Consider the following 6,000-nt stretch of genomic DNA (forward strand, 5'->3'; position numbering starts at 1 on the left):
ATGAGTTAGTAATCCCTCACAGGGAGGTAGCCAGCTTCTCCTCCTCTTTGTTTCCCCCCCAGGTGACTTCGATGTACTTCTACCTGAGCGACGTGGAGACTGACCTGATGTGTCTAATCTCAGAGGAGAGGCCTCATCAAACCCAGTGTTTCTAATTCAATAACATGGAAAGATAAGCAGATTGACAGAGCAGGCAAAACAGAGAGGGGGCTGTATCTATCAGTATCTGAGGGGTGGGTGTCAAGTGGAGAGGGCCAAGCTTTTTTGGTGCCGCACTGAAATAAGACAAGGGACAATGGATATAAACTGGAACATAGAAGATTTCACCTCAACATGAGGAGAAACTTCTCTACAGTGAGGGAGATGGAGCACTGGAGCAGGCTGCCCAGAGAGGTTGTGGAGTCTCCTTCTCTGGAGACTTTCCAAACCCACCTGGATGCACTCCTGTGTGGCCTGCCCTAGGTGATGCTGCTTTGGCAGGGGGCTTGGACTTGATGATCTCTGGATCATGGTCCCTTCTAACCTCTAATATGCTGTGGAGTCTTGCAATGCCCTGCAATGTGTAGTGGGTTGAAATTTCCCATTCCAGTAACTAAGCACAACTGACTCAGTTGGAAAGTAAATGGAAGCTCTATGGAAGCAAAAACTACAATGGAATGCAATGAATATGTACAAAATAGACAGTATTTACAATATCATACAGGTATTTACAATCAGAAAACAGCACAGAAAGCCCCCTGTACCCCCACTCTGGGTTCCCCAGAGAAAGCAGGGGAGCTGCTCCACTGCCCCCCAAACCTCCTCCCCCCCTCCTGTAATAAGAAAAGAGGAGATAGAAGGAATGTTAGTTCAAAGAAGCAATGTAACATTCTTATCTCTTCTCAAGGTCAGCCAGAAAGTGGTTGTCTCCCAGAAGATCAGCCAAGCACCTAGAGAAAAAGAAAAGGAATGAGAATGGAGGTGAAATGTGAAAGATGTTTATGGAACAACTGCCCCATGAATCTGTTTAGAATAATCTGTTGTTTTCCTTTTTGCACCCAATAGTGAATTATTTATATTTTTCTACTTTTCTGCTCAAAATCTGCAGCTTAATTTTAAAGGCATAGCCTAAAACTGCCACAATGGGGAAAAAACATCTCCCACGGTGGCAGATCACACAGTGATATCACAGGATCACAGAATGCATGGGGCTGGAAGGGACCTCCAGAGATCATTAAGTCCAACCCTCCTGCCAGAGCAGGATCACCTAGGGTAGGTCACACAGAAATGCTTCCAGGTGGGCTTTGAAAGTCTGTAGAGAAGAAGACCTCACAACCCTCCTGGGCAGCCTGCTCTTTCACTCTCACCATAAAGAAGTTTCTCCTCATGTTGAGGTGGAACCTCTTGTTTCTAGCTTATGTCCGTTGTCCCTTGCCCTGTCACTGGGCACCACCAAAAAGAGATCATCACCATGATTTTGATTTTTGAGCTCTCTTCCAACCAGATCTATGCTGTGATTCTGTGATCTTAACACCCATCACTCAGATATTTATAGACATTGATCAGATTCTCTCTCAGCCTTCTCATGTCCAGAATAAACAGCCCCAGGGCTCTCAGTCTCTCTTCATAGGAGACCCCAAATCATCCTCATAGCCTCTGTTGAACTCTCTCCAGCAGGTCTCTGTCTCTCTTGAACTGGGGAGCTCCAAACTGGACACAGGATTGCAGCTGTGGTCTCAGCAGGGCAGAGTAGAGGGGGAGAAGAACCTCCCTAGCTCCGCTGGCCACACTTTTCTTGCTGCATCCCAGGATCCCATTGGCTCTCTTGACCACAAGGGCACATTGCTGTCTCCAAGGTGTTTTTCCAACCTGGTTAATTCTGTGATTCATCTTTGCAGCCCTTCTCCCAGGTGTTGACAAAATTGGTGTGCATCCAGCCACAGTAGCTTGTCACTGACGGTTGCTAATACCTTCAGCAACCCATGCCATGTGGCTGGTGAAGACTGCAGAGCTCTGAAGTTCATAAAAAAAAAAAAGAGAAAAGGAAAAATAACCCTAGATGATTAGGTTAATAATGTCTATTCTTTCCATGTCAGGACATTACAGACCCCCCGGCGAGGTGGTTTAAATCCAGGACTGTGAAAGAATGTTGTAAAGTCTCCAGCCCGCAAACCTTGGAGCAAGAGGAAAATTAATAAGACAACCCAAAGATTGGGAATAAGTCCAGGAGGCAAATCAAAAGAATGAATGGAAGGGGGGGGGGAGGGGGGGGGGGAAACACAAAGAAAAGGAAAAAAACAAAGAGAAGAAGTGAGTGTGTGTGGGGAGGGGGCAGAAGTGGAAAAAAGCCAGAGGGCAAAAGATGGCTGCTGATAAATGGCTCTGCAGAAAAGCACATTGAAAGTTTGGTTCCAATCTCATGGTACCAAAGCAGGCAAGATTAATGGCCTTGGACACCCTGTAAACTCAGCAGAGCTAATTTTGCAGCAAAGAAGTCCTTTCCCAGAAGTCTCCTCTTTCTTGCTTCCCAGGGCTGACATGTCCCCTTTCATCACCACAGCAGAAAGGGAGCTGGAAAGTTTGCCAGGACGCCCTGGGGTAATGCCCCCTCCACTCTCGCAAAGGCAAGCCACAACAACAACTCCATCTGATCTTTAATGACCCAAAGCACCTCCTAACACTCTGCTGGGACAATGGGACCAAGGGTGAACTCCTCAACTCCACTTGTGGGGCAGAAAGTCATTACTGTCCCAAACTGATGGATAAAGAAACTGAGAAAGGTAGTGCAGGGTCACACAGAAAACCAATATCAGTGCTTGGACAGAAGCAGGGACTGCATAGAATCATAGAATGGCTTGGGTCAGAAGGGAGCATAAAGATCATCTAGTTCAAATTCCCCTCTCAGGGACAGGGACACCTTCCACTAGTCCAGGTTGCTCAAGGCCTCATCCAGCCTGGCCTTGAATACCTCCAAGGAAAAGGTATCCATAAGGTATCCCTGGGCAACCTGTTCCAGTGTCTCACCACCCTCACTGCCAAGAATTTCTCCCTGATCTCCAGTCTAAATCTCCCAGGTTTTCTAGTTGCCTGGACAGTAGGTCCAGTTGTCTGTCACCCATCCTGCTCTATATGCTCTTTTACCTCCCTGCTCTGGCAGCTTAGCAGGCATGGCCAAGCAGATGTGCCTACATTGAAGTACCCTTCCTATGTCATCAGCTCTACTAAAGGTGTAGTGCTAGATGGTTTCAATGGCCCAAGGTCCATGGACCTTTCAAAGACCTCACAGTCAACTCACTACTGGGCATCAGCCACAGGATCATGGAATCACAGGATGTTAGGGGTTAGAAGGGACCTCCAGGGATCATTGAATCCAACCTCCCCAGCCAGAGCAGGACCATAGAATCTAGCAAAGGTCACACAGGAACACATCCAGGTGGGTCTTGAAAGTCTCCAGAGAAGGAGACTCCACAACCTCTCTGGGCAGCCTGCTCCAGGGTTCTGTGACCCTGTTACAGGGCCCCATCAGAAGCTGACAAAACAGGATTATCCATTTCCATGCCTTCCCCATGCTTGGAATGATCACCTACTCTAGGGCTGATACCTGTCTGCCTTCAGTCTGGAAGTATATTCTTCTGTGGACTTGAGAATCATAGAGTCACAGAATGTTAGGGGTTGGAAGGAACCTCCGGAGATCATCCAGTCCAACACCCCTGCCGAAAGCAGGATCACATAGGGCAGACCACACAGGAATGCATCCAGATGGGTCTTGAAAATCCCAGAGAAGGAGACTCCACAACCTCTCTGGGCAGCCTGCTCCAGGGCTCTGTCATCCTTACAGTAAAGAAGTTTCTCCTCATGTTGAGGTGAAACTTTCTGTGTCCCAATTTGTATCTGTTGTGTCTCACCTTATCAGAGGGCACCACTGAAAAAGCCTGGCACCTTCATCTTGACACCCACCCCTCAGGTATTTATAGATGTTGGTAAGATTCACTCTCAGCCTGTTCTTCTCAGATTAAACAGTCCCAGGTCTCAGCCTTCCCTCACCAGACAAATGTTGAGTCCCTCATCACCCCTTCAGCCTTCCTTTGGATGCTCTCTAGGGCAAGCATGGAATCTTGCACCTGGGAAAGAACAAGCCTGTGGAGCAGGGTAGGGTGGAGCCTGACCTGTTGGAGAGCAGTGAAGAGGAAAAGGAGCTGGGAGTCCTGGTGGATGGAAGGTTGACCATGAGCCAGCAATATGCTCTTGTGGCCAAGAAGGCTAACGCCATTCAGGAGTGCTTTAGAAGGGCTGTGGTTAGTAGGTTGAGAGAGGTTCTCCTCCCCCTCTACTCTGCCCTGCTGAGGCCACATCTGGAATATTGTGTCCAGTTCTGGGCCCTTCAGTTCAAGAAGGAACTCAGGGAACTGCTTGAAAGAATCCGGTGCAGAGCCACAAAAAAGATGAAGGCAGTGGAACATCTTCCTTATGAAGAGAGCCTGAGGGAGCTGAGGGCTCTGTAGCTTGGAGAAGAGGAGCCTGAGAGGTGACCTCATTGCTGTTGATAAAGATGTGCAGGGTGAGTGCCAAGAGGCTGGAGCCAGGCTCTGCTGGGTGATGCCCAATGCCAGCACAAGAGGCAATGGTGGAAGTTGAGGCATAGGAAGTTCCATGCAAACAGGAGGAAAAATGTTTTCACTGTGAGGGTGACAGAACACTGAACAGGCTGCCCAGGGGAGTTGTGGAGTCTTCTCCTCTGGAGATATCCCAAATCCACCTGAATGTGTTCCTGTGTGATCTGGTGTAGATGATCTTGCTCTGGCAGGGAAGTTGGACTGGATGATCATTCAAGGTCCCTTCCAACCCCTAACATTCTGTGATTCTGTGATATCCCTCATGAACTGGGGAGCCTAGAACTGGCCACAGCATACTAGATGTGGACAGAGTAGAGGTGGGGGAGGATAAATCCTGAAGTGTCACTAAAAGAGACACATTTCCATGAAGAAAAGGCTGAGTTTGAGGGAATGTTTTGGGCAGAGCAGAATTTTCTGATGAAAAGCATCTATGGAAGAAACACTGAGCGGGTCCTAACGCTGCAGATGCAACATCTTTGTGTGCCTTCCTCTTCCAGAAAGGGGACACTTGGTTCACAAAGGAGCTGCCCTCGGGGTGCCTCCTTTCAAGGGACAAGGGTCTGACTCCAGCAAGCTGTCAGGAGATGCAGTTTATGGGCCACTGTCTGCCCCCAGCTCCTCCTTCTCACCTCCTACTGCTGGTAACACGAGCTGGAGCTCCCCAAAGAGAGAATGATTAGCTGACAGTGGAAAAGTCAGTCTCAGAGCATGACCTGGCCATGCTGCCTCCACAGTGCACACCCTCCCTCTGGGCTCCCAGTCCCACATGCTGGTTGATATCTCAGAAGACAGCAACTTCTTTTTCTGTCCCCCTTGGTCTCCAGTGAAGTTTGGCTGGTGACTTTCTGACCTCTTCGGTAGCATGGTGAGTGTCAAGAGCAAAATCAACTCTCACTCTCTCCAGTAGAAACAAAACAGGGTAAAGCCACCCCTGCCCTGATCCCAGGCCCTCTGAAGGTCATGGCTGTCCTGTTGAGTTTAACCCTTCCCTTTCCACCACTCCTCCACAATCTCAGGGATCTACTCGAGGGACTCCAACAGTGAGCTACCAGGATGATGAGGAAAAACTGGGGTTTAGTGGTTCACTGATGTAGTGGTTTGAGCCTTAACTGGGAGTTAAAAGCCCAGATGGGGGAAAGGCTGAGAATCTCTCCCCCACTCCCCACCTCCTCCCTCCAAGCAGAGATGGGGGGGAAAAAGGGTAAGGAGCAAATCCACTGAACAATAATCTGGAGTCTGCTTGGAAGTAGAGAGGTGAAGAATTTTCTTTAAACTATATATATATATATAACACAATATCAGGAAAGGCTCACAAGGGGCAAGGAACAAGGATGGATGGGAGTGGGACAGAAAAGAAGAATACAAAACCAGTCTTTCTCTGAGGAGGCACGAAGGCAGCAGGGGGAAG

Source organism: Dryobates pubescens, chromosome 10 (genome assembly GCF_014839835.1).
Source record: "Dryobates pubescens isolate bDryPub1 chromosome 10, bDryPub1.pri, whole genome shotgun sequence".
Classification (NCBI taxonomy): Eukaryota; Metazoa; Chordata; class Aves; order Piciformes; family Picidae; genus Dryobates; species Dryobates pubescens.